Here is a 15,636-nt window from a genome sequence, read left to right on the forward strand (position 1 = left end):
GCAACGTAAACATTCTGTGCAATAATAACAACAGTAGCAACAACGACAAAATAAAGATTAATATACCCGTGTCTATGAACACACACACACACACTTATGTTCCAATAAGACGGCTAGCATAACCCAGCCAACTAAAAACAACGGCAGTAGTAAGAAGAGCAGAATCTGCAACAGTAGGAAAAATAAAAAAGAAAGAAAAATATCTTCAATGAAGAAGAAACTCGAGACAATATGGAAGTAAAAGTCATCACGTAAAGTGGAATGGAGGGTGGAATGATGTAGAAAAGCTAAATGAACAAGTAGCCTAGATAGCCCCCTCCGCTGCTGCAACCTTTTTTGGCATGTGTAAAAATAAAAAATTCTTTCAATGAACATTTTGTCCCTTTTTATGGTTATTTCATATCCTTAACATAATATAACAATAAAATGATTTTTTTAAATTTAGCTTTTTCTTTGTACTCTTTTTTACAATACCCACTCCTCGTTACACTCGCAAAATACTGAATGAAGATTTTAAGAACACATTTTGATTATTGCTTGTCATAACCTCAAAGGTAAATTTCATGGGTTGTGGCATTTTATTTGCTGGTTGAGTTTCCTATAACGAGATTGCGGAGTACAATAAAAAAATGTAAGCGCTGAAAAATTTAACAAAGGTATTTTAAATGTTTTAGGAGCAACTAACTATAACAATAAAAGTGGATTTCTTTTTATTTATGAGTAATGGAAGAGAACAATGAAATTTGAGTTTTTAAAGATTTTTATATAGAAAATATTCTCTTTAGAGCAATGCATTCTCAGGAAAATAAAGTTATCGACAATATTTTTGGTAGAAAATATTGTTATCGAAAATTGTTTTCTAAATAAATTCTGTTATCGTCTATAACACTGTGCGACAACAAAAAAAATGACGAGGAAAATCGAGTAGATTATGAAAGTAGAGCTAAAAATATGAGACACGTGTATCGGCGTTTTAAAAGTTTACGTCGGAAAGTAACCAAACTAGGCGGGGCAAGTTCCGCCCATTTTTAATTTTTTCGAAATATTCGAGTTAAGATATCTTTAAATCCTTGCATTTTAGGTATATAGTGTCTTTGGCAACTTTACAGAGCAGTGTGTGGGCAATATTTTTGTTAAAAATTTTAACCCTCATGCGGTTCATCAAAGGGGTCTTTTTTGTCCTTTTTTCAAAAAACCTTCAAAAACTCCTTAAAAATGTGATTGTATCAAATCCAAATATTCTACAAAATTGTTCGCCATAAAATTTCACTGTAGGTCTCAGAATACACCAAGTCTGTAACTCTTGTCTAATCGCCAGGAATCTCTACAAATGAAAAACACGTTTTAGGGTTAAAGTCGGACTTCATCTGAGTTTATTCAAAATTGTCCCACAAAACATAATTTTAGAGAGATGATGTCAGAGACAAAAATATTCTACGTCAAATTTCACTATGGGTCACCAAAGAAATGAAATGTCTATTTACATTTCATAGCATGAAAATATCAGTATCAATTTTGCTGAAAAAACATGAAAATATTTCCCAATTTTTTTGATGAAAAATTTTTCCTTCTTTTTTCGAGTTGGTACATAGAAGCAATATGAAACTTGGTTATAGGCGAAAAGTGCCAAAGGATGAAAAATTCTACACAAAATTTCACTATGAGTTTCAAAATAAACTATATATCTATCTATACTATTTCCTTAAAAAATTAGATTACAAATTTATATATATTAGGATGAAATTATATGTTTTAATTTTGGACTGTTCATTTTACATAATTCCATACTGGATCAAAATCTAGCAAAATCCGTTACTTTTTGGGAATATTGCTAAAGAAAGAAATGTTCCAAATGAAATTTCATTATGGGTCTCTGAATAAAAGAAATCTGTTACCATAGCATATAACATTCTTAGCAGCACTTGTTTTTGATATATATGTTTTAGGACCATATTTCCCAATTTTCATACAGATTGTCGTTGTGATTGGATACTGTAAATATCATATTGATGGTTTTTCGTTGTGAATTCATACAGAAGATGTTGTACGTTCCATTCATAATGCTTTTGAAATATTTGTGGTGCATATATATTTGGAATATAAAAAAATACACATTGGACCTGCCCAAATTGCGTATTTTTAGTACTTTCAACTTAAATTCCGTAGTTTGGATAAGCCGTTGGTTGCTTATATTGTAACTGAAAAGAAATTAGAGGTCTACGGCTATGGTCAAGTGAAAATATAGGTGTCATATGGGCTCTCACATACACAATTTGGTGTGGTCCAAAAAACTACAATGATGGGACTAACTCCTACTTTAGTGGCATTTACGGAATAAACCTTAGAAATTGACATAAATGACTATATCGTAACTGGGTTCGTTATGGTCATTCATGATACAGCTATTTATGTCAAATGCTAGTGTTAATTCCGTAAATGCCACCAAAGTAGGAGTTAGTCCCATCATTGTAGTTTTTTGGACCACACCAAATTGTGCAAAATTGATACTGATATTTTCATGCTATGAAATGTAAATAGACATTTCATTTCTTTGGTGACCCATAGTGAAATTTGACGTAGAATATTTTTGTCTCTGACATCATCTCTCTAAAATTATGTTTTGTGGGACAATTTTGAATAAACTCAGATGAAGTCCGACTTTAACCCTAAAACGTGTTTTTCATTTTTAGAGATTCCTGGCGATTAGACAAGAGTTACAGACTTGGTGTATTCTGAGACCTATAGTGAAATTTTATGGCGAACAATTTTGTAGAATATTTGGATTTGATACAATCACATTATTAAGGAGTTTTTGAAGGTTTTTTGAAAAAAGGACAAAAAAGACCCCTTTGATGAACCGCATGAGGGTTAAAATTTTTAACAAAAATATTGCCCACATACTCCTCTGTAAAGTTGCCAAAGACACTATATACCTAAAATGCAAGGATTCAAAGATATCTTAACTCGAATATTTCGAAAAATTAAAAAATGGGCGGAACTTGCCCCGCCTAGTTTGGTTACTTTCCGACGTAAACTTTTATAACGCCGATACACGTGTCTCATATTTTTAGCTCTACTTTCATAATCTACTCGATTTTTCCCATCATTTTGAAGAAAATTGAATTTTGTTGCACAGTGTAATTTATCTTGTTATCGACAATATTTTTTAGAAAATATTTTTATCGATAATATTTTCCTTATCAAATATTGTTATCGACAATATTTATTTAAAAACCTTATACACGACAAATTCGGGCGACTAAATATAATAACATGGTTGCCGGCTTCTAATTGGCTGGTATGCCGACTTTTACATTTGTTCTATTGTTATCGAAAATATTCTTTCCGACAAATATTTTTATGAAAACGTTTTCAAAGGAATATATTGTTATCGAACACTTTTTTGAAGGATAATATTGTTATCGATATTATATTTTCTAGAAAATGCTGTTATCGGAAATATTTCTTCTCAAAGAAATTTTTATAGAAAAAGTTTTCCCTAGAACATATCTTTATCGCAAATATTTTCACTAAAACGATTGCCACTGACAATATTTTTTTTATTGTTGTCCAAAATATTTTCTCTAGAAAGTATTGTTATCAACAATATTTTCCTTAGAAAGTGTTGTTATCGACAATGTTTTCTCAATAAATTCTATTGTTATTCTTTCTAGAAAATACTTTGATCAACAATATTTTCTCTAGAACATAATGTTATCGACAATATGGCCCCTGGAATATCATGCTATCGACAATGTTTTATAGAAAATATTGTTATCGGAAATATTTTCTCTCAAAACTATTGACATCGGCAATATTTTCTCTCACGAACATTATAATCGACAGTATTTTGGAACTTCTATTGCTACTGACAATATTTTTCCAAAAAATATTGTTGCACAAACTATTTTCTCTAGAAAGTATTGTTATCGACAATATTTTCCTTAGAAAGTGTTGTTATCGACAATGTTATCTCAATACTTTCTATAGTTATTCTTTCTAGAAAATATTTTGATCGACAATATTTTCTTTAGAACATAATGTTATCGACAATATGGTCCCTGGAATATAATGCTATCTACAATGTTTTATAGAAAATATCGGCAATATTTCCTCTCACGAATTTTATAATCGAAAATATTTTGGAAAGACATAATGTGATTGAAAATATTTTCTCCAAAAAATATTATTATCGAAAAAAAATTTCTCCAGAAAATATTGTTATCGACAACATTTTCTCTCAAATATATTGTTATAGACAATATTGTCTCTAACAAGTAAAAAAGTATCAGTCGGCTTTGCCGGCAGAGATATACCCTCAGCCTGCGTGAAGGTACCCTAAAGAGAAGATCGATATGGACCATTTTGGAAGTTAAACTACATTTGGATAAAATATTAGGAGATCTTTGGATGCCTTTGGACCAAATCGGCATGCCCGTTTTAGAGATATAGTGCGTACCATTTTAGTGACATTTTTTAAACTTTTGTGGGGGAGGTACCCAAAGGAGTGGACCGATATGGTTCACCTTCGAACTTAAACCAAGTTTGGACAAAATATTACGAAGGCCAAACTTTGGACCGAATCGGCTGATCCGTTCGAAACTTACTTTACAGCTTTCGGGTCATTTTCTCAGGAACTATAGACTTGTCCTTAAAAAAACTTATTCCGTCTTAATGGGGACAACGAATACAAATTGCTACAACAAAAATCAAAGGGATTCGAGAGCAGCTCTTAAACTGCACTTTTTACTACCTTCGAGAGTTACCGTGCACACCATTTTAGCGAAAAGCTTAGAACTTTTGTGAGGGATGTACCAGAAGGAGTGGACCGATTTTCTCAGGAAGTATGGACTTGCCCCTAATGAAACATGTACCGTCGTATAGGGGATAGTGAATACAAGTTGTTACAAAAAAATCGAAGCGATTCGAGAACTTTTCCGAAATGTTGTGTGGGAAGTACCCGAAGGAGTGAACCGATTGAGTCCATATTGGAACCTCATTTAAGTCTGGTAAATCGGTTACTTTCTTCAATAGATATCGTGCGCACAAATTTTCCGAACATTTTCAACCTTTTGTCGGGGAGGTACCGGAAAGAATTAAACTGATATAAAACATCTTCGAACTTAAACTAAGTTTGGAAAAAGGGGTATAAAAATAACGACAATATATTTATTAGTACATAGAAGATATTTTTTATAGAAAATTAAAAAAATAGAAAATATTTGATCTAGAAAATATTGTTACGATAAAAATGTATTGTAATCGACAGTATTTTCTCTGAAAGATATTGTAATCTACAATATTTTCTCTAGAAAATATTGTTATCGAATGTATTTTCTCTAGGACAATATCGAAAATATTGTTATCGGTAATATTTTTTGCAGAAAATTAAGCCAAATATTCTCCAGAAAACTTAAAATATCAGTAATATTTTCATTAGAACATAGTGTTATCGACAATATGTGCTCTAGAAAATATTGTTATTTACCTAATTTTATTTGGAATATTTTGTTATCAACAATATTTTCTCTAGAAGATATTGTTATCGACAAAGTTTTATTAAGATTGTTTTGTTATCGACAAAATTTTCTTTAGAAAGTTTTGTTATTGACAACTTTTCATTTGATATAGATCACATTTCGGCAAAATTCTTGTAGAAAATATTGGTATCTACAGTAGTTTCTATAGACTCATAATCTTAATTACATTTTGTTTCTCTGATATTTATATTGAATCGATTTGTACATTACCATTTTACCATTCACATTTTCCCTTAAAGACCATAATTTATCAATTGAATATCCACATTATCGATTGGAAAAATAACCAATACCAATACTTAAGATACACATTTTGAATGAAAAACCTAAATTTATTTTTCACTCAAATGAATAAATTTTAAACATTACTTTAAATTCGATTACAACAACAATAATGTTATTTAATTTGTATAAGTACAGGCGAAAGAAAAAAACCTTGAAAGATATGTCTGTCAATACTAAAGATGCAGTAGCGCCTCTTGGCAACTTTTTCTTTTGAAAATTATGAGAAAGAAAAACTTGTTTGTAGCCTCAATCTACTTATTTGCCCATATTCATACTTTATGTGTGCCTGTGTCTAAAACGTTTTTTCTTACATTTCTTTGTTTCTCCTCTTTCTCCCACCCACAGGACGACAGCAGAACAAGAATTTACGTTCCTGATATAAATAAGAAAAAAGGCAGCAAAAATAAAATCATAATAAAAAAGGGAAAATAACTTGATGATAAAGCAGAACAATAAACTCTAATAGATGTTTAGAATATGAAGCCAATTATTGTAAATGATTGTCAATTTAAAAAATATCATCACCATCAGGAGCAGAAGCAGCAACAGCAGACAATGTCCAGCAAAGACTATTAGAAACATAAAAACAAAAAAAAAAAAAAAAACAAAAAACGGAAAGGGACAATTGCTCCTATATTCTATGAAGCATTGTCACAACAGAAACCATAACACAATAACAAGTGTCCAAGCAGAATAGAAGGCAATCAAATCTGCCAAACACAAACAAAAGACCAAAAGAAGAACAATACGAATAGGCAGCTTGCCTATTAATAAAGGCCATTGTCGTCATCGTCAACATCATCATCCTCCTACGAAGTAGCCACAGTAACTAAGGCGGCAACAGTAGCTGCAGCTACCCTAAATATCCATCGGATGGGATGTTTGATTAATATGCAGTTAATCTTTATAATACTATATTGGGTAAGTTAACAGAAGAAGAAGACGAAGAACCATATTTGAATAATAAACCATAGGGGATTTCTTATATGAGCTATTCTATAATATAGGTTACACAAATTAGAGGTAAATTTCGGACAAAAACGTGCAAATAATTCTGTAAAAAAAATTTTCTAGAGAACATATTGTTATCGGAAACATTTCCTGTAGTTATTGTATAGAAAATATTGTTTTCAATAATATTTCCTATAGAAAATATTGTTTGTCGACAATAGTTGCTATATAAAATATTGTTATCGGATATATTTGTTTTTAGAAAATATTGTTATTGACAATATTTTAAACAAAAAAATATTTAGAAAATATTGCTATTGACAATATTATATATAGAAAATATAGTTATCGACAATATTTTCAATCAAAAATATTGTTATCGACAAAACTTACTTTAAAAAAAATATTTTCTATAGAAATTGTTCTTATTCACAAAATTTTTATGGACATTTTTATAGACAATATTTTCTATAGAAATTAATTTTATATACAACATTCCTATAGAAAATATTGATAATATTATATATAGAAACAAGTAAAAAAGTGTCAGTCGGCTTTGCCGACAGATATATACCCTCAGCCAATGTGAAGTGAAACTTTCACCTACGGACAGATCGAATTTTGTGGCCCTTTTTGGACATTTGAACTTGCCGACAAAAATGTGGATTAGGAATTAACTGCACTAAGACACAAATGTTGAACCTTTGTGGGGGAGGTACCCTTAGGGAGGACCGATATGGGCCATTTTAGAAGTAAAACTAAATTTTGACAAAATATTAGGAGATCGAAAGTTTGGACCAAATTGGTTGCCATAGGGATTTTTTACATCTTTCGGGCTGCTTTCCTAAGAAATATGGACTTGCCACTGAAAAAACTCTTACCGTCGTAATGGAGGTAGCGAATGCAAATCGCTTCAACAAAAGTCAAAGTGATTCGAGAGCAGATCTTAATGTGAACTTATCCGAAATTGTGTGTGAGAGGTACCAGAAGGAGTAGACAAATATAGTCCTTATTCGAACCTGATCTATATCTGATAGATATATTAGGATGTGCAAAGTATGGATTACATCGGTCACTCTCTTCAAGAGTTATTGTGCGCACAATTTTTCCGAACATTTTTGAACTTTTGTGGGGGAGGTACCTGAAGGAGTGGACCCATATGGCTTATCTTCGAATTTAAACTATGTTTGGACAAAATATTACGTAGACCAAATTTTGTACCGAATAGGCAGATCCGTTCGAGAGTTATCTTGCGCTCCATCCACTACACACGGTGTTATAGGTTATTTTTTTTCCATTTTTCAGGCTATTTTCTCAGGAATGGACTTGCCCCTGATGAAACTTGTGCCTTCGTATGGGGGCAATGAATACAAGTTGTTGCAACAAAAATCAAAGCGATTCGAGAGCAGGTCCTAATCTGAACTTATCCAAAATTTTGTGTGGGAGGTAACCGAAGGAGTGGACCGATTAAGTCCATTTTGGAACCTCATCTAAGTTTAGTAGAAATTTCACGATGTGCAAAGTATGGATCAAATCGGTTACTTCTTTCAAGAGTTATCGTGCGCACAAATTTTCCGAACATTTTCGAACTTTTGTGGGGGATATAGCCCATCTTCGAACTTAAACTAAGTTTGGAGAACATTTTACGAAAGCCAAATTTTGGATCGAATCGGTTGATCCGTTCGAGAGTTATCGTGCGCTCCAGCCAGACAGACAGACGGACGGACATTGCTCAATCGACTCCAAATTGTCTGAAACACATTTCGTCCAAACATACTCGATGAGGCACATTTTGCCCGTATGAAAGTGTATATACCCTCGTTAGCATAAATGCTGAGGGTATAAATATAGTTATCGACAATATTTTCAATCAAAACAAGTAAGAAAGTATCAGTCAGCTGAGCCGACAGAGATATACCCTCAGCCACGTACCCGAAGAAAAAAAGTTAACACAATACTTCTGTAGGTTTTTTAGCTGTTGGGAAAATTTTCCAGGATCCAAGACGAGTGAATTTTTTCCAAACTTTGGGTAGGGTGTATCCATAGGAGTGATCCGATGTAGTACATATTCGGACCTAATACAAATCTGTAGGAAATATTTTTTTTCTTTATTAGTCTATGGATATTTTCCTTACAGACTATATAATTAAATATGTATGTTGTACTTAATTTTCTGAATTTAAATATATTACAATTTTACTTTTCAATTTACAAAGTTTGAGCTAAATCGATTTCTCTGTTAAAGGGTTATTTTACACATTAGCCAGTTTAGGTGGTGCCGGTAGGATTTTCTGGACCTTTTTGGGTCATTATCTCAGGAAGTATGGACTTTCCCACGAAAAAAATTACAACGTCGTAACAGGGGCCGCAAGTGCAACCTGCTGCGTCACAAATTAATAAGATCAGAGAGGAGTTGTTAAACTATACTTTTTCCAAATTTTGTGTGGGAGGTACTCAAATGAGTGGACCGATATAGTCCATATTAGAACTCGATCTATGCCTGAAAGTAATATTACCAATAACAAAGTTTGGCTCAATTCGGTTATTCCCTCCTAGAGTTATCATGCCCACAATCTTGGCGAAAAATTTTGAACCTTTGTGGGGGAGGTACCGGAAGGAGTGGACCGATATGGTCTATCTTCGAATTTGAACTAAGTTTGGACAAAATATTGAAAGACCCAAAATGTTAACCAAATATGTTGATCCGTTCGATAGTTATCGTGCACTCCAACTACGACACATGGTATTATATGGGTTGTTTGCAGTTTTCGTGCTGATTTCTGAGGATATATGGACTTGCTCCTGAAAAAAAATTATATCGTCGTAATGGGGGTAGTGAATACAAGTGCTGCAACAAAAATCAAAGCGATTCGAGAGCAGGCCTTAAACTGCACTTAAGCAAAATTTTGTGTGGGAGGTACCCGAAAGAGTGAACCAATAGGGTCCATGTTGGAACCTCATCTATGTCTGGTAGAAATGTCACGATGTGCAAAGTATGGACTAATTCGGTTACTCCCTTCAAGAGTTATCGTGCGGACAATTTTTCCGAACATTTTTGAACTTTTGTGGGGGAGGTACCTGAAGGAGTGGACCGATATGGCCCATCTTCGAACTTAAATCAAATCTGGACAAAATATTTCGATACCCAAAATTTGAACCGAATCGATTGATCCGTTCGAGAGTTATCGTGCGCACCAGCCAGCCAGACAGACAGACTGACGGACGGACATTGCTAGATCGACTCAAAATTGTCTGAAACGGATATCGTACAAACATACTTGGGGTCTAAAATCATTATTTCGATGAGGCACATTTTTGGCCGTATCAAAGTGTAAATACCCTCTTTAGCCTAAAGGCTGAGGGTATAAATATTGTTATCGACAAAACTTACTTTAAAAAATATATTTTCTATAGAAATTGTTGTTATCGACAATATATTCTATAGAAATTGCTCTTATTCACAAAATTTTTATGGACATTTTTTTATAGACAATATTTTCTATAGAAATTAATTTTATATATAACATTGTCTAAGCGAGTATTTGTTATCGACAATATTTGCAATACAATATTTTATTATTGACAACATTTCTAGAGAAAATATTGTCATCGACAATATTATAACCGATGATCAACAATATTATCAATAACAATTGTTGCTATTGACAATATTTTCGATATAAATTGTTTTATAGACAGCATTTTCTAAACAAATATTTGTTGTCGACAACATCTTAAAAATTTTGTTATGGACTATATTTCCTATAGAAAATATTGTTATCGACAAAATTTTCTATAGAAAATATTGTTATCGACATCTATAGGAAATATTTTTAACGACAACATTTTCTATAGACAATATTGTTATTTTGTATAAAAAATATTGTTATAGAAAACCTTTTCTACGGAAACTATTGTTATCGACAACATTTTCTATAGAAAATGTTTTTATCGACAACATTTTCTAAAGAAAATATTGTTATCGACAACATTTTCTATAGAGAGTATTGTTATATACAACATTTTCTATAGAAAATATTGTTTACGACAACATTTTCTATAGAAAATATTGTTTACGACAACATTTTCTATAGAAAATATTGTTTACGACAACATTTTCTATAGAAAATATTGTTATCGAAAACATCTTTTATAGAAAATATTATTATCAACAACATTTTCTATTTTTTCTATTGATATATTCTATAGAAGATTTGATGGAGTTTTTCTTATGTGGTTTTTTCAAAAGATAAGTTCTACTAACACTGTGCAACAATGTTTCTGTCCGGTGGAAAATTCCTTTTGGAGACGAAAGCCCTCAGTGAGTATATTAAGAACCCAAAAGGAAATTTTCCCCATAGGTCAAGTTTCTGAGATATCGCGCGATGAATTTTTTGAATTTTCGCCTATGATGCTTGAGAAAATAGCTTTATATCTCTGTTTGCCGTTATTGTAGCTTCGTTTTGAGATTACATGTCTTAAGTCAAATCGAATGGCGAATCTTCTTGTAGAACATTTCATTCTTCTAACTCAATTCCTTTCATGTCCTTTTCGTCCTTTCTTTCTTGAACCGTAGTAAAAGAACCACAAGATAAGATTTTACAGCATCCATATATTCCACAAAAATATTGCTCAGAGAATTTAAGGTACGGTTCTCATTGACAACTAATCGATATTGTCACGTTTTCATTGTCCTTTTTGACATTTACCCGTTTTTTGTTCAGAAAAAACCTATGTTTTGTTTTTCTGTATATTCGTTATTTGTTATGTATTGGTAGGTAGACATACCCATTGGTTATCGCTTATATTGACATCTGGGATGTATCTGAAATATTTACCATATATAGCTCCCGATATGCTGAACACGTTAATGACAATTTTTCTTGGAAAATAGATCCGGTTATCTAAAATTTTGAACCGGATATAGCGATATAAAACCCGGATTTTGTACTGATTTTAAGTAACCGATTAAGCTTATGTGTATACCATTAGAAAGCTAATAAAATTGCCAATCAGGGAAAATAAATATTTTTGACAGCATCTTACCTGTGTTCGGTGCTAAAACAAAAAACCCGTATTCTTGAACCGTTTTTAAGGAAAAATATCACTGCGCGTAAATATGAAGATCAAAACTTTGGTGGGTTAAATATTCTTTTTGCCGATGAAAGTGGATGAAGTTAATATTATGAACCCGGAAGGACAGTTATGCCGTAGGTCAAACTTCTGAGTTATAGCGAAATGGAATTTATGTATTGTCGTGCTCTTAAAGTTCATCAAGAATGTATGCATCACGCCATAACTCAGAAGTTTGACCTACGGCATAACTGTCCTTCCGGGTTCATAATATTAACTTCATCCACTTTCATCGGCAAAAAGAATATTTAACCCACCAAAGTTTTGATCTTCATATTTACGCGCAGTGATATTTTTCCTTAAAAACGGTTCAAGAATACGGGTTTTTTGTTTTAGCACCGAACACAGGTAAGATGCTGTCAAAAATATTTATTTTCCCTGATTGGCAATTTTATTAGCTTTCTAATGGTATACACATAAGCTTAATCGGTTACTTAAAATCGGTACAAAATCCGGGTTTTATATCGCTATATCCGGTTCAAAATATTAGATAACCGGATCTATTTTCCAAGAAAAATTGTCATTAACGTGTTCAGCATATCGGGAGCTATATATGGTAAATATTTCAGATACATCCCAGATGTCAATATAAGCGATAACCAATGGGTATGTCTACCTACCAATACATAACAAATAACGAATATACAGAAAAACAAAACATAGGTTTTTTCTGAACAAAAAACGGGTAAATGTCAAAAAGGACAATGAAAACGTGACAATATCGATTAGTTGTCAATGAGAACCGTACCTAAAATTCTCTAAGCAATATTTTTGTGGAATATATGGATGCTGTAAAATCGTATCTTGTGGTTCTTTTACTACGGTTCAAGAAAGAAAGGACGAAAAGGACATGAAAGGAATTGATTTAGAAGAATGAAATGTTCTACAAGAAGATTCGCCATTCGATTTGACTTAAGACATGTAATCTCAAAACGAAGCTACAATAACGGCAAACAGAGATATAAAGCTATTTGCTCAAGCATCATAGGCGAAAATTAAAAAAATTCATCGCGCGATATCTCAGAAACTTGACCTATGGGGAAAATTTCCTTTTGGGTTTTTCATATACTCACTAAGGGCTTTCATCTCCAAAAGGAATTTTCCACCGCACAGACCTTGAGTTCCAATTTGTGGCACAGTGTAATTTAGGGCTAAAATATTGCTAAAGACAGTAAGGCCAAATTCCTATTAGTTTCTGAGATAAAGGCCTGATAAATGCAAAAATGTGTAGATTTAGATGAGGCCATAAAATCCAAACTGGATCTGACAAGACAAAACCCTACTATAGTTTTTGTAGTCTAAATATGTACTTTCAAATAATGCATACTAGAAGTTGTTTGCATTTTCAGTGTTGCATAGCTTTACTTTAAAAACTTCCCATGTGTAAGCACCTTCTATTTAAAGTTGGTTCAGGCGCGCCGTGATGTTAGACAGTAGTTCCTTTATCTAACTGCTACATTGGTATAAATTGCATTAATTTAGAGGTCAAGAGTGGGTTTTCAAATTTAGTTTTCGTAAAAATAAAATTTGGATATTTTTTCCTAACAAAAGTTATGGTCAATTTTTCACACTATCCTTGACCAAAACTATTACCTCGTGCAAAAATTTTTCAGTATTGAACTATAACTGCGACCTCAAGCGCTATTAAAGCAACACTACCCACAATTAAAACTGAACGATCCCTTTATATACTAGGCTGTAACTCTGTTATCTGACTACGTACATCAACATAATTAGCATCAATGGAAAGGTCAAGCGTTTCTCTTCTAAATATAACTTTCATGGGTTTAACATTGTTTCCACTAAAAACTTTACAAATTTTCACACAACTGTTCTGGTCCATTTAACCCTCTAAATATTATCTGATCATCACTTAAAATTACAAACTACTTCTCTGTCGTAAACCCAAACCTAGCATAAAATTTCCCGCCGTTCAGACTACCATTGCGACATAAATAGCCACTACAAAATTGGATAGAAATTTTGTTTTTTGTTCGGCTCTATGTCATTTCAATAAAAAAGATCAAAGGTCAACTAAAAAAGATCAAAGGTCAACTAAAAATCATCAAAGGTCAACTAAAAACCATACAACAATTTTGTTTTTGGTCCATTTTAATGGGCTGAGAGACGGACACATCGGAGGTCTGCAATGAAAACTTCGATGTGTTACATTAATTTTTCGAAAGACAAACTTATAATACCCTCTTCACATTGTGCTGTAGGGTGTAAAAATCTAAAAATATTTTGAAAAAATATTTAAAATAAAAATGTTTAAAATAAAATATCCAAAAATTTATTTAAACAAGTAAAAAAGTATCAGTCGGCTTTGCCGACAGAGATATACCCTCAGCCTGTGTATATTGAAACAATTTTTTCCCAAAAAAACATGTATTTAGGGACTTTTAAAAATTTTGGGCGTTTGAACTGACAAAAATGTTGATTAGGATTAAAGATCAAAAGTTTTGCGGAGGAGATACTAAAAAGAATGGATCTCCAGCCAATACATATGGTACCATAAGGGTTTTTTACAACTTCAGGGATGTTTGCTCAAGAAGTATGGACTTGCCCCTGAAACAACTTTTACCATCGCAAATGAGGCAGCGAATGCAAGTTGCTTCAACAAAAATCAAAGTGATTCGAAAGCAGGTCTTAAAGTGAACATGTATCCGAAATTTGAGTGGGAGGTACCGGTTGGAGTGGACAAATATAGTCCATATTTGAACCTGATCTATATCTGGTAGATATATTAGGATGTGTAAAGTGTAGACCAATTCAGCCACTCCCTTCAAGAGTTACGGTACAAACAATTTTTCCGAAAATTTTTGAACTTTTGTGGGGGACGTACCTGCAGGAGTGGACCGATCTTGCTTATTTTCAAACTTAAACTATGTTTGGACAAAATATTACTAAGGCCATATTTTGGACCGAATCGGCAGATCCGTTCGAGAGTTATCTTGCGCTCCAATCACCTCACACGGTGTCATAGGGGTTTTTTGCAACTTTCAGGCTATTTTCTAAGGAAGTATGGACTTGCCCCTAATGAAACTTGTACCGTCGTGTGGGGGGCAGCGAATACAAGTTGCTAAAACAAAAATCAAAGCGATTCGAGAGATGGCCCTAAACTGAACTTATCCGAAATTTTGTGTGGGAGGTACCCGAAGGAGTGGACCAATTGAGACCATATTGGAACCTCATATTAATCTGGTAGAAAGTTTATGCTATACAAAGTATGGACCAAATCTGTCACTTGCTTCAAGAGTTATCGTGCGCACAAACTATCCGAACATTTTCGGACTTTTGTGGGGGAGGTACCGGAAGAAGTGGACCGATATAGCCCATCTTCGAACTTAAACTAAGTTTGGGCAAAATATTACGAAAGCCAAAATTTGAACCGAATCGGTTCATCCGTTCGAGAGTTATCGTGCGCTCCAGCCAGCCAGACAGGCAGACAGACGGACGGACATTGCTCAATCGACTCCAAATTGTCTGTAACACATTTCGTCCAAACATACTTGGGGTCTAAAACCATTATTTCGATGAGGCACATTTTGTCCGTATGAAAGTGTATATGAGGAAAAGTCAAAATTTTTTAGTTTCCATGAAGCCAAGGTTTGCACTATTATAATACGCGAACCATTGTAGTTTGCCAGTAACTATGACTATTGCTGGATTAATTTAGATGTTTTTGTACAAAGATCAAAAATTTAGCAAAAAAATTTAATTTACG

The 15,636-nt window shown here is 33.0% G+C and overlaps 1 long non-coding RNA gene across 9 annotated transcripts in view; it reads left to right on the forward strand.

The window, feature by feature from the left end:
• The window catches only part of LOC141390484 (uncharacterized), a 310,744-nt gene that overhangs the window by 233,636 nt on the left and 61,472 nt on the right, over positions 1-15,636 (forward strand). For all 9 annotated transcript variants that reach the window (XR_012409368.1, XR_012409369.1, XR_012409372.1 and 6 more), the window contains one exon: positions 6,171-6,746. This is a non-coding gene — a long non-coding RNA (uncharacterized lncRNA). The remainder of the gene's footprint in view (positions 1-6,170; positions 6,747-15,636) is intronic.

The sequence above is a fragment of the Musca autumnalis genome, unplaced genomic scaffold, assembly GCF_047663935.1.
Source record: "Musca autumnalis isolate F117 unplaced genomic scaffold, ASM4766393v1 scaffold_1, whole genome shotgun sequence".
NCBI lineage: Eukaryota > Metazoa > Arthropoda > Insecta > Diptera > Muscidae > Musca > Musca autumnalis.